Raw genomic sequence first — 18,763 nt, 5'->3', positions numbered from 1 at the left:
CTATGCTCTCCAAGGTCCTGCACATAATAGGTTCATTACTTTTGATTACTATAGTCTATTGAGACAAACAACTCCAGAACACACTATATATTATGTTCAGTTAAACCAATACAGACTATTTATCCAATGTGCATTATTTCACCTGCAACTCTGCTGACAAAATTAACAACCGCTCCTCTAAGCTCAAACTATTAAAACCACGGGTACCCCTTTGTCATCATTTCATAATAAATACCACACCAATGACTGTACTTCTCTTTTAATTATGAAACAAAAAAAGGGGGAGGGGCTGCTGCCTCTTTTTCTAGCAGCAGTTACGTGGGTTTTATTTTGTCATGAATATTTAAAAACCACACAATGGACAAAGAACACCCGCCAAATCAATATAGGTGATTCTTTCTATTGATTTTCTTTCTTTAGGAAAATCATTTGAATTTATGACAGATGTTTAAACAGATTAAGATTAAACTGGCTAGGCCTATTTAGTATGATGAACATAGCAGTGTAAACCCATCATCATGCTCTGCGGGTGTCGCATATAAAACAGTCCACTCACACAAAACAATAAAAAAGGGAAGTGTTATTCCTCAGGAAACTGGGTGCAGTATATGGTGCCTTGTAGTTTTCAGTCATTTAAGCAGATCGTTGCCAGACATACAAACTTGGAGAATGCTTGATAGATAAGGCTGCTTGGTATCACCTAATTGCAGTTCCCGATCTCGTCAGATCTCAGAAGCTAAGCAGGGTCAGCCCTGGTAAGTATTTGGATGGGAGACCACCAAGGAATACCAGGGTTGCTGTGCAGAGGAAGGCACTGGCAAACCACCTCTGTTAGTCTCTTTTCATGAAAACCCCAAAAAGGGGTCACCATAAGTTGGCTGCGACTTGACGGCACTTTACACACACACACACACACACACAATGCTACTAACGCCCTGACCTGGATGGCCCAGGCTAGCCTGATCTCGTCAGATCTCAGAAGCTAAGCAGGGTCAGCCCTGGTTAGTATTTGCATGGGAGACCACCAAGGAATACCAGAGTTTCTGTGCAGAGGAAGGCACTAGCAAACCACCTCTGTTAGTCTCTTGCCATGAAAACCCCAAAAAGGGGTCGCCATAAGTCAGCTGCGACTTGAAGGCACTTTACACACACACACAATGCTACTAACAGTGCAAGACTAGACAGAGTTATACCCTTCTAAGTGCACTGAAATCAACTTTGCTTGGGACTAGGGTTGCCAACCTCCAGGTACTAGCTTGAGATCTTCTGCTATTACAACTGTTCTCCAACTGATAGAGACCAGATCACCTGGAGAAAATGGATCCAACCAGAGCTCTTTATAAGCCCAGTATCAGTAGGGTTGCCAACCTCCAGGAGGTGGTGGGAGATCTTCTGATATTACATCTGATCTCCAGGTGACAGAGATCAGTTCCCCAGGAGAAAATGGCCGCTTTGCTAATTGGATTCTATGGCATTGAAGTCCCTCCTCTCCCCAAACCCTGCCCTCATCAGGTTCCGCCCCCAAAACCTCCCGCCGGTAGCGAAGAGGGACCTGGCAACCCTTCTTGGGACTGCAATGTTGAACCATTTACTAGGACAGCATTTCACTGGAACTAAACTGAAATTCTAGACAAGGGAGTTAGGATCTCGGTGACACAGCAATCATTTAATTTATATCAAAGAATAATCTTTCTTTTTAGTTGTTTATGTTAAAAGAATGTATTGTGTATTTATTTTCAGTATGTCATGCAAAAGAATGTGAAATAGCCCCGTTTCTAGCATTCTGTCTCAATCCACAGACTGATGACTTACTCTGTCCTACTAGTGAAATTTTAACTGCACATATACATGTTTTTACGCTGTGTACTACCTCATGGTATGGAGTCAATTTACTTTGACTCCTTCAACAAGCTCTACACATCACTGGAAATAAAGATAGCCTGCCTCACATAATATGCTGATAATATATAGGATGTTTTCTCAGAAGTAAAACCCACAGTGGATGGGTAATTCCGTAATACTTCATTTATGCTGCCCTTCCCAAACCTCTTGTTAGGACTTCAGTGGAAATATTCTGGAACTATTACAAGGTAGTAATAAAATAGTATGGATAATTCCAATTAAGAGAAGTAGGTCGGTTTGTGAGTTGGTTGGATGCATGACAGGATGAATGAGACCATTCCCTTAGTTTGCAGTCCATTTTTATCCTCAGGATCTGCAGATACCAAAGGGCTCAGACCAAGAGCCTTGGAAACTGTGAACTGTTTCCCCACTCATTGCTTGGAAACGGTGAATTGTTTCCCAACTCATTGCACCAATAAAAGAAATTAAGATTTCTCTGAGGTTCTAGCCTCCTATGTTTCAATGTACAATGAATGCTTTTATACAGAGAAACACTCTATCATGCAAGTTCCATCTGCAGGCTGAAGTGGTAGAGCCCATACACTGATTTACTAACTCAGTGAGAATGGGCTTAGTGTTGTACCTATGCAGCTGGCTCCATGACTATCAAAATGACTTCAAGATGCCATAAGTTTATATTTTAATATGAATTTTTGTTATCTTTATAAAGAGTTTCATATTTAGTTTTGAAAGAGATTGTGGTTAGCCACTGTTGTGGGGAAGATCTTTTGGTGCCATTTTGGAAAGATGAGATCATATAGTTGGATTTACCTTTAAGGCATGATGCTCTGTCTCTGTAGCTGTATTTTAGCCTGATTAAATGTTTAAACCATTAACAGAAGACAGGCAGCCCAATCCTAAAGGTGGGGGTAGATTGAGAGCAGCCGGGAGCAGCACAGACATGCCGCAGCCACAGAAGATTCCTGGCCGCAAAACATAAATTAAAATTATAAATTAAAATAATAAATAAATAAAACCTACCTGAAAACCCCCCACTGAAATCAATGGGGCTATGCCACCAAAAAAAGTGGCATAGCCACACTGCAGCAGGAAGGGGCATTTCCGAAGTGGAAGGGGTTATGAAGCTGCCTAAAGGCAGCTCTTCCCCCAGGAATGCCCTGGGAATGCCCCCCAGGATGCCAGTACAAGGACTTGCACCACTGGAACGCTGCCAGAAGGCAGCACCAGCATCTGAGCCCCACACCGCTGCATCACGTGCTGGTGCCAGCAAGGATTCCACCTGTGTAAGTGCCCCTTATCCCAAGTTAAATGGGCCCATTCAGACGTATGTAGGGGGGCTTCCTTAATACAAAAGCCAGAGTGTAAGTCACTTGCAGTGCAATCCTATACAGATTTACTCCAGTTTAACCCCATTGAGATCAAAGTAACTCTTTACAGGATTGTGGTGTTGATTTTGACTTGTTTCTTTCTCAACACTTGGGGCCAGTTTAGACAGTCTGCTCCATGCAATGGCCTCTAGCATCAGCTGCCTCATTTTGTCTAAACATAACTTGAAAAGAGGTTCCTCCAATCACTGAAATTGTTGCAGTCACATGCACAGCCACCACCTGGAGATGCCAGTTCATTCAATTGGCCTCTTTACATTATCTCATCCCAGCTGTGCATGCCCAGACATGGGAGCTGTTGGTTTAAGAACTAAACTTTGATTGCTATCAGCCTGTAAAATGTAGACGACTGGGGAAGGAAATGGCAAACCACCATGTAAACATAATCTGCTTAGTAAATGGCATGATGTGACATCACCCCATGGGTCAGAAATGATCTTGCACAGGGAACTACTTTTACCTTTAGCTCAAAGGCATAACCCTTCTCAATTAAAACGTATTACATCTGAGCAGATATCAGGCGATGGTATATAAGTCAATCACATATGCAAAAAGGGCTGGTAGACAAAAATGATACATTAACTCAGGGGTCCCCACTGTGGTGCTCATGGATGCCATGGCACATGCCAACACTTTTCCTAAGGCCCAGCAAGTTTTTAGAAAGTGGGCAGGGCTAGGTGCGGCTTTTGCCCGGTGGGTTCCTGATTGGCTGTTGGTGATCTTATGGAGCCACCACAGCCCAAGGATCTTCACTTAGGGCTGCCAACTGCCAGGTAATAGCAGGAGATCTCCTGCTAATACAACTGATCTCCAGCCGAATGAGATCAGATCACCTGGAGAAAAATGGCCACTTTGGCAATTGAACTCTATGGCATTGAAGTCCCTCCCCTCTCCAAACCCTGCCCTCCTTAGGTTCTGCCTCAAAAATCTCCCGCCGGTGGCGAAGAGGGACCTGGCAACCCTATCTTCACTGGATGACTGGGGATACCTGACGTGGAAGTCCATTGCCGCTGCATTGTATTGTCAGTCACAGAAGCAACAGGAAAACTACACAGGTCTGTCCCCACATGGGAAACACTGACATTGCAAGGTTATTATGCCAGTGGTGAACAGATGTTAGGCTGCCAAGTATCTGGGTATAAGTCAGCACAAATTAAAGTTTACTTGGTTATGAATGACAGTGTCCACTTGTCTCATTTGCAACCAAGTAGTAGATCTCATTTGAATCTTATAAAATGTAGATAAAAGAAATTATTGCCTAGAGAGAAACTGATGCCAATCAACCAGATCTTATACATAACTTTTAATATACATCAAGTAGAATTAAAATTAAAACTTCACTGGTTCTCCCTTTTGTAGATAGACACTTTTATTGATTTTATGCTATATCAGGATAATTTGGATAAGTTATATATCTATGATATTAAAACCTGATTATGTTTAACAGTTTCAGAGGCATAAATTTTAAAAAAATACCATTTCACCATTCTTTTTGGGAGAAGTTTATAGAACTTTTTGATAATGAAAAGAAAGTTGTTGAAGTATTATGACAACTAGACAATGTGGCTTCTTTTAGTGATATGACCAGAAACAATCTCACATTTTTTCCCTTTTAAAAAAAAATATAAGATAGATTTTTCAGCTAGGTTCGCTATTTGTTTTTTAATCAGCAGGCACAGAATTTCAAAACAGCCATTAAGGACCTTTTCCGTGGTGTGGGATAGCTTTCTGAACCTGGATAACTTCTTTCAGACATGATTTTGTTCTTTAAAAACTGCATTTCTATGGTCTCCTCAAGTGTAAACAGAAAGATGTAGGTCTGCCTGCTTCAGCTGTTTTGATTTCCTGCTCCAAAACTAAAATAAACAAGTCCAAACTCTAAATCTAAATCTGAAAACAGATTCAATTTGAGGCTACATACCATGTAATCCATTCCTGGACACCATGATTACTGATAGTCACACGTCATGTATATTTTTGAAGGAGAATTTTTCGAAAAGGGATCTCGTATTTGAAAATGCATAACAGCGACATAAATGTTAGACCCGAGACAAGCTTGGATGATTCTGTAATGAGGATGATTTAGTTTGATTCTCACTTCTGATTTCAGAGTTGTCACTGCTGTTGTATACCTCATCCATGCAACTTTGCACAACTGGCAGTGCTGAATATAAACCAAAGCCATATGTTTATGTCCTTTTGCCAAACGATTACAGCAAATAGTTCTATTATTCCCTTAGGTAACTAATGTGTGCCAAGGATTTCTATTAGTCTGCTTTACCAAGGCATCAGAGGATAAAGTCGCAGCTTTATGAAATGAGGGGGCAAGTGCCAGCTTTATATTTTCAGAACAAATATGCAAAAATATTATGCTGTATAACAGATAGTCGGTACAGGCTGGAATTGAATTTTAGCTTTTAAAAATAAAAACTTTTTACCAGGCATTTCTTTTACAAATATTCTTTCTTGACCAAACATGGCAAAATCAATTTTTTGAAAATAACCCCCCTCCGATTTCTAATTTACCAGAATGATGTAATGCTTCACAGTCAAAATACTTTGCAGTCAAAACAAACAAAACAAAAGCAAGAACAATGTATAACTGAGAGGTTTTTAAAGAAAATATCTCCTGTATTAAATGTTACTGGTAGATGGTAAATATGTATTTCAACCATGAAGTTGACATATGAATCTGACAATATTTTTGCTACTTGCCAGAGATCAAAAATATCAGTATGATGGTTAAAAAGTGCTGTACAGACCTATCAAGTACCATTAAGAATTTAAATGCATCCAAAGTTTGGAGGAACAGAATCAAATTGCCAAACAAAATAGTAGTTCAACAAATGAAATCACAAATTTTCCACTAAACACTAAACAATTTGCCCACCTTTGCTTGCTTCGGAGCAAAATTATGTGCAAATTCCAAATGATCAAATCCGTCTCTCGGACCAAACTGTCTTGTCTGACTTAACAGATAATCCCAAAATTCATTCTCTGTAAAAAAGAATGCAAAGTGAATGAGCAAAACCACAGAAGCAGCAGGAGGAATTGGGGTTATCTGTTTACCTGTTTCCTGTTAGCAGGCTGCATGTGAGTCTTACCTGCATTCAAGCCAATGGGTTATTGTGAAATACTGTTATTGTGAAAAGGGTTATAATTGATCCCAAATAAATCTTAAACCTGCTTAAACATTAATTATTTATTATACTCTTTGGCATTAGCATCAGAGTATGTTCTGAAAATTATAACTAATTTCAGTTACCGAGAACATTTTTACATTCTAAACTAATGGAATGTTTCATGGTGCCAAACTTGCATCTCAGTTCTAAGCAGATGCTATATAAATGTAGTATCATGATAAAGTATCTGAGTCTAGATAAATGTTCCAGCGCGTCTTCCCACAACACCACCAAAGTTCTGTCACAGATCAAGTAATGTATTCCCTTTGCTAATATTTTTATTCCTCCACATTTATGCACTGGTGGTCAAAGATTTAGGTTATGGCTGTTAAGAGAACAGAAACGTAATCGTTGTTTATTGTTGCATGAAGAACTATTTAACCAGTACCATACAAACTTTATTTTCATGGCATATTTCCATTATGGGAAACAACACTGCACATGAAAAAGGAATGCCTTGGATGCAGGAGATACATAACTCTACCCCATACTTCAGCATTCCACCACCAAAGTACATATAATCAGATCTAAGAACTCCATTAATGGGGCTATTGATGTGCAATGTCAAAGGTAAGCGGAGGTTGAGATTACAGATGAGCCCATGTAAATAGGAGGAGCTGCAAAACAAGACTAACTGTTGCAAGGTTACCTCCAGCATCTGCTTCTAATGCTCATTCCAGGAATATAAAGATTAAAATGCCACTGAGTAAGTGCAGAGTGCATTTCCCTAATAAGTGAGTAACTACAGAGAATCCTCAACCATCAGAGATAAGAGGGAAAGTTTCCAGACCACAGGATACTATTTCCAAACTGACATGCTCCCAACCTTTCTTTTTAATAGAAAATATGTATTATTGCAAAAGCCTACATATGCACGTGCAGACTACATCTAAAGAGACGGAAGGGATTCCCTGGATGGAATGACAAGGCCAGTTAGCTCTGCCTCACTCCCCAGCAAAACTCTTCATCTGAATTAGCATAACTTTTGTCACTGAAATACTGGATTCATACATGGCTCTTGAAAAATTATTTTCATCTCTATTCTACTGTTGGTATGCACATGTGAAAAACAGGACAGTTATATTAAATGTGCTTGTATCTAATTTCTGAATCAATTGGTGGCCATGTAAGAAAGCTGATTTGCAATCACATCCCAGTCTTTCAGCACTTCACAACGTTCATATGATTTCAACCTGTGCCAATAGACTCAATCTGGTGATTTCAAATCCTGCTTCCCCCAAGAACAACTTGCTATCAGTAAATTCCATCTCCTGACTTTTACCAGAGTATTATAATGATACACTTCACAAAATAAAGATTGCAAATCACTTTGCCTGCTTACAATTACTGTAAGGATAATTAAGAAAATCATAAATGATAATTTTAAGTGATGCAAGCCATAGTTGTATAAAGACAGGGTAACACTTTAGAAGCAAAATCTAAACATTTATACTTGCTTATCTACCTGCAGCACCAGTTATGCCAAGCAAATGCAGTAGTTTGTTTACAGTGTTTGGCAGCGGCAGAAGATCAAGTAAGAAGTTACTCTAACTTTTGAGAAGTGCTGGCATCGAATGGTTTCTTGTTGCACAAAGAAGGTATTATAATTGAATAATCCCAGGTTTGGGCAAAAGCTCTCTCCCTCCACTGAAATGAATGAACTTGGAGTAAAGAATTACTGGTCCCCTATGAGAATTCCAATGGTTGCAATGAAGTTTGCACAAAAGTTCCCAAAACACTGTGGCCACATCTCTTGCTTTCAGAAATGACACAACTTGCATCTTGGCTATTTCAGTTGAGGCCTGGTTGCTAGGGCTGTTGAAAAAAAATTCAGTAAAATTCAGATTCGGTAAAATTTGGCCCATTTTGATTCGGGAAATGCCAAAGTCCGAACTCCCCCCAATTCGGATCCATGGAATTCAGTGCGAAATTCAGAGTTTGGGGAAAAATTCGCCTCATCGTTTTCCCGCCTTTTTTTTAATTCAGTTCCATCCGAACTAGAAACATTGAGTTAATTTTGCTATCTGTATTATGTATATATTGAGAGCCAGGATGATGTAGTGATTAAGATGTCAGACTAGGATTCGGGACACCCAGGTTTGAATCCCCACTCTGGCATGGAAACATCCTGGGTGACCTTGGGCCAGCTGCACACTCTCAGCCTTGACCCTGGCAAGTATTTGGAAGCGAGACCTCCCAGAAATACCAAGGGCATGACATGAACGCAGGCAATGGCAAACCACCCCTGAATGTCTCTTGCCTTGAAAACCCTATGGGGTCACCATAAATCAGCTGTGATGTGACAGCAAAAACATATCTATAGTAAAGCTAATAATAACAGAGATGTACTTTTAATCTACTCTTCCTATTTTAAAAGTCCTTTCTAGGAATTACTGAAAACTCTGTAGTTTTACCATCAATCTCCAGCCAATTCCTAGAGAGATGTGATGTCACTTCCAGGTTTTCCTGCAAGTAACATCATACCATCAGCCCACAGCCACTCTCCTTGTCCCATCCCCCATCTCCTGATGGTAACCCTGTATCAACCCCTTCCTACTGCACAACCTTGCACATCCCCCAAAAGCTGCTCCTAAGTGTTAGTGACCCTTTGCAACAACCACGTGGGGGCAAATCAGCAGAAATTAATGACTCCCTTCCTTGAGAAGAAGTGTTTTCTGTTTGTGTAAGAGATCCTTCAAAGCATGAGCTTACTTTCTAAGCAGTCTGCAAAGTCTGAACTACTTTCCAGTAAATATAACGTCTTCCCCTGAAACGATAATACTTTTTGATGCCCAAAGTTTGCTGAATATTATTTGAAAAAATCACTTTAGCTTTGCTCTCTGTGCCCCAAGGCTCCAAATGCTAATGATACTATGTCAAACTAAGAAAAAGTTTAGCAAGTGGTAAAGCAAATAAACAGAGGCATAGGCGGGAAATGAACCAACTGATTAAACGGATGTTAATCTTATAATAGAAATGCTACTGGAAAATAGGCCATGTACCCCAATAAGATTTTAATTTACTAATCTAATTCGGTAGAAGAACCACTTTGCACCTGCCTCTGTCTCTTTGTTTGCAATATATTATCCTAAAACAAAAGCCCACTGAAAGGAGTCCCTTCTATGTATTTAAATTTAGCAGCTTTTGCCTCTCCACAATCCTATCAGCCAGGTTATATATTTATTAGCAATACAGTTCCCCCTTATTTTCTCAAAGATTGCCAATAAAGCACTAAATCACATAAGGGAGTAGCTGTAAACCCTTGGAGTTCCCTAATGTCAAACTCATTAGCATCCGAATAACCACACAGCACCACATCATCTGCACAATTGTAAATTTTACTACTTTTAATAGCATTTCTCAAAAGGCTCATTTTGAACTTTCTTCAGTGGTTGGTTCTCCAGGGACAAGGCGCTTCCCGATGCTCACAGCTTCAGCTCAACAACCAGGCCGTTTACTGTCAGGAGCATCAGCCCTCTGCCCTAACCCCATCTGCTGTCTCTTGCTTCCTGAGGGACTGAGAGTTAAGACAGCACAGCTGAGATCCACTTAGGCAACTGCACCGAGGGCAGGGGCATGTGCAACTTTAGAGACTGACTGCAAAGTGCCACGGCTTTCTGACTTAGGCGGCTCCCATGCAGACAGCTCTTAAACATCTCATTGAGCCAGGCCGAGTTTCTAACTCTTTCTCTTACAGAGCGTAAGGCATTCCATAAGGAAAAAATTGAATGGAGTTTGCTGCTGAGCAAAGATCTCAGTCGTTTCAAAAGTGCTTCAGATTTCAGTCCTTAATCAAAAGAGTAAACACCAGTAATATCTGAAGTTCTCATTAACTGCCTTTAAAAATGTTATGACAACAGGCACCATTTTTCCCCCTGCCAGTTTAACTATATGACTCTGACAAATACATCAGATTTATGGAGTAATTATTCATTCATATTTTATATTCTACATGTTTGAGGCTTGTAAGCTGCCCGGCAGTGAATATTATTGTTTGTATGCCTCTGGGTTACAAGACTTTTAGGCCTAACCTTTGCAGTACATCAATGACGGAAATATTCCGTATACACACAACCCATCTCCTTTTGCCATTAGATAAAACAGATCAGAGCTGCTGTGACTAGGGCTGTCAAAAAAAAAAATTCGGTACAGTTCGGATTCGGCCGAATTTGGCCCTTGTGGGTTCGGTACGTGCCGAAGTCCGAACTCCCCCACTTCGGATCCGTTCAATTCGGCGGGAATTCAAAGTTCGGAAAAAAATTCGGCCGAATAAAGCCATTAAAAACACAACCGCGCCTTTCCGTGGCTCTGGGGGGGCATTTTTGGGCTTAGAGGTCCCAAACTTTTGGCAGAGCTTCAAAGGACGTTTATTGAAAGACTCCCCAAGTTTTGTAAAGATTGGGTCAGGGGGGGCTGAGATATGGGCCCTGAAAGGGGTCCCCCCACCCTTAATGTTGTGCATCTCTCAGCAGAGCTTGCCGCCCACGCACAAAGCTCCCAGCCCGACAACAGCGGAGAAATTAGCAAAACAACTGCAAACACAACCTTGTTAAACAACACCTTTGCAACACACAACTGAAACCTCCCCCCTCAAACCAGGGAGCGAGAGACTCGAGGGGGAACACACACCCCAGGCAGAACCGACGAAAGCCCCCTTTGGCTTCTCCCCCACCCACAGAAACTGCTCCCTCCCCACACACACACAGACTCTGCTTCCCCCCCCACACACACACATACACAGGAGAAAAATTATAGATTAAAGCCCCCAAAGGGGTCTTACTGTGGCTGTCTTCTGTTCCATCAGGACGGGCTGTAATCCAAGATGATTCCAATTAGGCACGGAACGTTTTGCTCTGGAGAGGAGATGCACACAGGATCGGATCGGCTGCCCCATTCATCCCAATAGGGGAAAGGGGAAAGGGGAAAGCCCATATCTCGGGACCCCCTGACCCAATGTTCACAAAACTTGTGGGGTTCCTTAAGAAGCTTAATCTAAAGTTCCAGTGAAAGTTTTGTGTCTGCACCCCCAAAAATGCGCCCCCTGCAGCCATGGAAAGAGAAAAGGGGGGGAGGCGATATTTCTGCCCCCACTGAACCCATCTTTACAAAACTTGGGTAGTATCTTAAGAATAATTCACTGAATCTATGCTAAAAGTTTGGGGGCTATATCCCCAAAAAAGCGCCCCCTGCAGCCACATAAATGGAAAATAGGGGGAGGGAAAAGGGGGAGAGCCCATATCTCGAGACCCCCTGACCCAATGTTTACAAAACTTGGGGGGTATCTTAAGAACACTGGTCTGAAACTCCGCTCAAAGTTTGGGATTTGTACCCCCAAAAATGCGCCCCCTGCAGCCATGGAAAGAAAAAGGGGGGAGCCCATATCTCGGGACCCCCTGACCCAATGTTTACAAAACTTGGGGGGTACCTTAAGAAGCTTCATCTGAAGTTCCAGTGAAAGTTTTGTGTGTGCACCCCAAAAAATACGCCCCCTGCAGCCACAGAAAGGAGCGAATGTGCTCAAGCACCCCACACACACACACGAGGATTTCGCTCGCTCTCTCTCTCTCCCTGGCCGGGCCGCACATCAGCTGATTCCTCCAGTACTCAATCCTGACTGATTGGCCAGAAGAAGACCCAGCTTGCCCACCGATTGGCCGGGGGAGGAGAATGCTGCTTACTGACGGTTATGCTGCTTACTGACGGCCGAATTGGCCGAATTTATTCGCGAACTCCCGAATTCGCTGAATTCGGCCCCCCCGATTGCCCGCCAGTTTTGAGTGCGGATCCGTCCGAACAGAAAAGCACCGAATCAGGGGAAATTCGGTTGATTTTCAGTTCGGACCAAACCGAATTGACAGCCCTAGCTGTGACTTCTGTATCCATAGTCATAACTAAGTGCCAGTGTACTGTACTATATCTTGCACTTACACAATTGGGTAAGCTTTACCCAGTGTAATATTTGCATTTACTATTGCATGACTATTGCATAAATTATTTCTTTTACATGTTGTTCCTAACTTTTAGCTGCTCTTCGCAACTTTGAGAGTAGTCCTTACTTTCTCCCATGCCTTTTTCCTGACCTTTGTAATAAGCCACTGCACTCTGCAACTCTATTCACACAACCTAATTAATCCTATTCTAAAATACTACCAGGTGGTAACTGCAAACACTCCTGTTCCTTAGGGGAAAGCCAGTTGTCTGACTCTACTTAGGCAAGCATCATAATCAACACTGTGATTTCCTTGTGAAAGGAACATTTTATATATAGTGACGAGTGAAGACATGCAACATTTCAATAATCTCTGAGTAGTTTCATCCCATATTTATTTAAATGTATTTATTTCAAACATTTTTGTGCTGCCTTTCTACTCAAAAGAGGTCCCGAAGGCTGTGAACATGAAAACATTTCTACATTAAAACATTTAAGAAATATATGTGTATATAATAGTTGAACAATTAAATGAAAACATATAAAGAAGAAGAGTTGTTTTTTATATTCCACTTTTCTTTACTTTTAAGTGTAATGCCTGTAATCATTATTGTATGCTTTTGTGTTCAGTTTGCATAATTGCTCTTCTGGAAAGGCTAGGCCTAAAGTATAAGAGCAGGTTTGAAATACTATGCATTCATGTGCACACACACATGAGGGCTTTGGGAAGGTGGCAACCAGGAGCCAGGAGTCAGGAAATCAGGCTATCGGTGTCTGATACAGCCATCCACCAAGACACGGCCCAGAATTACCTACGGCCTAAGGAATGTTCCCTGCCCCAGATCATGTAACCAGCTAAGGTGCCGTCTCAACTTCCACTGATAGGCCTATGCTAATCCAAAGGTGTCCATCATTGGGTCTTTGTGTATCTATGCACTATATTACGTATATTGTAACACCCCCGACCAGAGGTTATAAATGTTGTGGCAATCCTTTGTTCTGGTGTGTGAGCTGTCCTGCGCATTTGGGAAGCTCCCACCCGGTATGTATTATTAAGCTTAATAAACAAACTGCTTTGAATTATCAACCTCTTCCTGTGTTATAGTTATTGGGACTTAAGACTATGACACAGGCACTTTATAAGGAGTCTCAAAGCAGCTTACAATCACCTTCCCTTCGCCTCCTCACAACAGGCACCTTGTGAGTTAGGTGGGGCTGAGAGAGTTCTGAGAAAACTGTGACTAGCCCAAGGTCACCCAGCAGGCTTCATGTGCAGTAGCGGGGAAACAAATCTGGTTCACCAGATTAGAGTCCACTGCTCATATGGAGGAGTGGGGAATCAAACCTGGTTCTCCAGATTAGAGTCCATTGCTCTTAACTGCTATACACATAACAACACAACCAGGGAGAAGGGCCAATCACAGATATTGGGACTACATCAAACAAAACAAAAAACTTTTCACTCACTAGTAAAAGACAACAATAGATGGAGACAGACAAATATCGCTGGGGAGGGAGTTGCAAAGTTTTGGCACCACAAACAAGAAGTCTGTTTCTTCAGTTGCTATTCCATCCAACCTCCAATGATGGGGGCACCCAAAGCATGGCCTCCAAAGAGGACTAGAGTGGATGGGTAGGTTCATATGGAAGAAAGTAGTCCTTAAGATATGCTGGCCCTAAACCATACAGGGCTTTAAAGGTCAAAACCAGTACCTTGAATTGAGCCCAGAAGCAAATTGGAAGCCAGTGTAGATGGATCAAAACTGGAGTTATATGATCCCTACAATCCACTCCAGTCAACATTCTGGCCCCAGCATTCTGTATCGGACAGTGTGTAAAGGCAGCTCAGGCAAGGCACATTGCAGTCATCTAATCTAGCTTTTACCAGGGCATGCGCCATAGTATCAAGATCTTTCTCCCTCAGGAAGGGCAGCAGCTGGCTCACCAGCCAAAGCTGGTAAAAGGTACTCCTGAACACCTGTTATCTAACAGAAGGTCCAGATCTAGCAGCATTCCCAAGCTACAAACCTGCTCCTTTAGGCAGGCCGCAACCCCATCTAGAAGAGGAGCAATCTCAATTTCTGGGTCAAACTTTCCCCCTACCAGTAGCACCTCAACTCTGTCAGGATTAAGTTTCAGTTTGTTAGCCTTCATCCATCCCAAAACTGTCTCCAGGCACCTGTTCACAGTTTCCACAACCTCCTGTGGATCTGCTGGAAACACGAGATAGAACTGAGTGTCATCTGCACATTGGTGGTAACTCAGCCCAAATCTCCAGATGACCTCTCTCAGTGCTTTCATGCCGAAATTAAAAATCATCGAGACAAGATGGAACCTTGTTGGACCCCAGAGGCCAGAAGCCAAGGGCAGAGCAGCAGTCTCCCAGCACCACACTCTGAAACATACCTTCGAGCCAGGACTGAAACCACCACAAAACTGTACCTCCTAGTCCCAGCCCTGAAAGGCATCCCCAAAAGATACCATGATTAATTGTATTGAAAGTGCCTGAGAAGTCCAGGAAAATTTACAGGGTCACACTTCCCCTGTCCATCTCTCAATGTAGCACCAGGGTGCTCAAGGCCAGATCAGTCCCTTGTCCAGGCCTAAAAGCAGATTGAAATGGATTCAGACAATCTACAATTCATGAGTCCCTGAAGTTGTCCTGTTGACATATGCAGCAGATTAAAACATGGTACTCAGCTTTGCCAAATTGCACTGCATGAGTGGATCACATGTTTGAATGATCTGCTGTGAAACCTAACCACTAAGCACAATTTGAAGAATGTTATCTTAGAGCCACTCTCTTGTGACATGCTAATTTTCTGTGAGCAGCTATGGTTGTGTGTGGGGGATCGCCATGGGGAAGCAATCACTGAACATGTGTCTTCCTCACATACGATCTGAATAGCAGGCAAGGGGGGGGGGAAGCTGCACCATGCAATTTCTTCTGCATGTGTTGGTTATCTGAGTTGCAATCAGAACAGTCAAACTGATCTGGGACAGTCTCCACAGCCCAACGTGCAAAACACTCCTGAACTGTTTATACATAGCGCAGAGAGCACTTTAACATGTGATTGCTCATTGCTGTCCTGGGTGTTTGTGGTCTGGCTAGAGTACAGCACAAACAATCAGAATGGTTCTGCCGTCTGCCCAGCGAGGCAGATCTAGATCAGAACATCTCATAGGAAATCATGCGCTAATAAACCTGTGAGTTGTGTGTAAACATTTCAGAAAAGCTTTGTCTATCAGGCGACAGCACAACTAACAGACAGTTCAGACCTGTATGTTTGTCTCTTCATGTCTAGTTATGATATTCCACAGGTGCCATATTCCAGAAACTTCATTTTAGCTACTTACTGGGAAAATTCAGAAAGTTTCTTCCCGTTGCCACTGTTTGTGGTATTCCCAAAAAAATTCCCTTTATGATACCTGGCTTGTTGAGTTGACCACAACTGAAGAAGTAACAGAAGATTTGCATGTTTCCACACCATAGTTTCATGCTGTGTTTTGGGGAATCATCAATATAATTATTTATTTAATTTATTTATTTAAAACATTTTATGCCACCTTTCTACCCAATTAGGATCCACCAGGCAGTGAACATAAAAAATTAACATATTTAAACAATTAAAATAGAGTTAAAATATAAAATTATATTAAAAACACATAAGCAACCAAAATTGTTATGGGGGTATGCCAGATGAATTAAAAAAAATCTTCACTTGCTGGCAAAAGACATCAACAGAGGGAGACAAGCGAATCTCCATGGAGAGGGAATTTTAGCGCCACAACAGAGGAGGTCCTTTCTTGGGTTGCCACCCATCTAACTGAAGAAGGTGAGGGCAACCAAAGTAGGGCCCATAAGGATAACCAGAGTGAGCTGGTAGGTACGTATGGAAGAAGGTGGTCCTTAAGGTATGTTGGTCCCAGGCCATACATGGCTTTAAAGGTCAATACTAGCACCTTGAATTGAGCCCGGAAGCAAGCAGAAACTATTTGTAGCTCCAATTTTATATTTTACCAATATTATTACTTTCATGACACAATATAATATAGTATGAAAAGTTTACTTCTCCATCATAATCTACCTAAATGAAAAATATGAAAATAGCAAGAAACACAAAGGGGCATATTACTTTTGAGTCCTAATCCAACAGTCTAACCATTACACCACACTGGCTCTCAATCCATGAATAAGCATAGTTTCAATTTGAATGGTCAAGTATTTGAGTGTTCTAAATCTAAATCCAATCTTCTATTTTTATTTTGCTCTTCCTCCAAGGAGCTCCGACTGATGTAGACCTTCATTTTATCCTCAAAACAAACCCTATTAGCTTGAGAAAATGACTGGACCAAATTCACTCAGTGAGCTTTGGGAATTTGAATCCAGGCCTCCTTAGCCCTTGTTCAAAAACCACATTACCACTGTGAATCTGCACACTATGCACTAAAGCATATGCCCTAAAAAGTTCTGACAGGACATGGAATGAAACAACCTAAATTCCAGAGAAGATTGAGATATTCAGAATGGATCGTTTAATCTACTTCAAGCATACCTGATGCCTTCAGAAAAGTGGAAGGAGACTTAATATTGCTCGTGGAAGATCAGTTGAGCAACACTACACCCCTTCTCATCGTTCTGGAGCCTCCAATGCATTGAGTAGTTGGTGGAATCACTGCTCTCTTGGCATGTTGGAGTCCTCCGAACAGATAGATTTCTTTTTGTGGACTGGTGACATCCAGTCATGGAAATTGGGTGTGTAGTGCAGCCATGTTGTGCCCACCCACTGTGCATTTGCAGAATAGGCCTGGAACTCACTAGAAAGTAATAGGTCCTGTACCTGACCTGGATTCTGGAAATACTTCACTCCTAAACTGGCATAGATTCTGCTTCATCCCTAGTAGCACCTCTTGGCTTTATTCCTGCTATTTTCTGCTTATGAACTGTTTTTATGCCACAATCATGTCCTTCTACTGAAAGGCAAACATCACAGGAGTACAGCTGCACAGAGGTTTTGTGCTGTTTGTGACCAATGCTAGATTTAATCTACGTTAAAAATGAATGCTTCCATTCCAGAGAGCTGCTTGAGGCAACTCAAAAGTATAAACAATAAAAACCCATAAAAACAAACAAGGGGCATACAACAACACTCAGCAGTCTAAAATGATACCTAGAAAATAGTCCACAGGCAGCAAGTGAACCTTGAGTTGCCAACCTCCAGGTACTAGCTGGAGATCTCCTGCTATTACAACTGATCTCCAGCCAATAGAGACCAGTTCACCTGGAGAAAATGGCCGCTTTTGCAGCTGGACTCTATGGCATTGAAGTCCTTCCCCTCTCCAAACTCTGCCCTCCTCAGGCTCTGCCCCAAGAATCTCCAGGTATTTTCCAACCTGGAGATGGCAACCCTACATGAACCTCAAGAGGGACAGCTTTCCAAAGGTGAGTTGCCACCATTGTAAAAAGCACCATTTCCAGTTGCCACCTGCATCATCTCTAAGGTTGCCAGCTCCTAGTTGGGAAATACCTGGAGATTTTTGGGGTGGAGCCTGAGGAGGGTGGGGTTTGGAGAGGGGAGGGACTTCAATGACATAGAGTCCAATGGCCAAAGCAGCCATTTTCTCCAGGTGAACTGATCTCTATTGGCTGGAGATCTGTTGTAATAGCAGGAGATCTCCATCCACCACCTGGAGATTCTAGAAAAGAAAACAGTACAACTCAATATATTAAAACAATGTATTCACATTACCACTAAGTGCACAGACACAATAAACAATAACAAAGTGATTACATAAAAATAATACAATATATACAAAAAGCTAAGTCAATATCTCAATAAGCAACAACACTTATATTGCTTATTGAGATATTGACTTAGCTTTTTGTATATATTGTATTATTTGTATGTAATCACTTTGTTATTGTTTATTGTCTGTGGACTTAGTGGTAATTTGAATACATTGTTTGAATATATTGAGTTGTACTGTTTCCTTTGCTAGTACCTATAGCTAACAGTATAGTGAGTCTTTCTATACAACACCACCTGGAGGTTGGCAACCCTACTCATCTCTGAAATTCATTTTCACAGAGTTGCAGTTCAGGGAATCCATGTAGAACCCATTCATATTTTAGAGACTACAAACTGATGCAAGGGTACATATAGATCAACCTGCATTGGCTATGCACATCCTTCATGTAATTGAAATATAAATAGCTAGTCTACAAAAGCAGTGAGTAATTTAACTGCAGAACAGCCTGCTGCTCACTTAGGAAGTCTGAGGGGGTCTGCCCCTACCATATATGGCTTTGGCGCAATGGTGGGGGGACTCAGGGCCTTCTTATTTTACCTTCTACATGCCATTGGGAAGGTCAGAATTCCCTCTCTCCATATTTGACAACAGCC

The 18,763-nt window shown here is 41.7% G+C and overlaps 1 protein-coding gene across 8 annotated transcripts in view; it reads right to left on the bottom strand.

The window, feature by feature from the left end:
* Nucleotides 1–18,763, bottom strand: part of ST18 (ST18 C2H2C-type zinc finger transcription factor) — a 220,013-nt gene that overhangs the window by 92,432 nt on the left and 108,818 nt on the right. For 2 of the 8 annotated variants that reach the window (XM_056854242.1, XM_056854241.1), the window contains one exon: nucleotides 6,139–6,245. The exons of the other annotated variants lie outside the window; for them this stretch is intronic. The gene's annotated coding sequence lies outside the window, so the exon portion shown is untranslated. The remainder of the gene's footprint in view (nucleotides 1–6,138; nucleotides 6,246–18,763) is intronic. 8 annotated transcript variants of the gene reach the window in all.

This window comes from Euleptes europaea, chromosome 8 (genome assembly GCF_029931775.1).
Source record: "Euleptes europaea isolate rEulEur1 chromosome 8, rEulEur1.hap1, whole genome shotgun sequence".
NCBI classification, from domain to species: domain Eukaryota; kingdom Metazoa; phylum Chordata; class Lepidosauria; order Squamata; family Sphaerodactylidae; genus Euleptes; species Euleptes europaea.
This window is presented reverse-complemented; position numbering and strand designations above follow the sequence as displayed.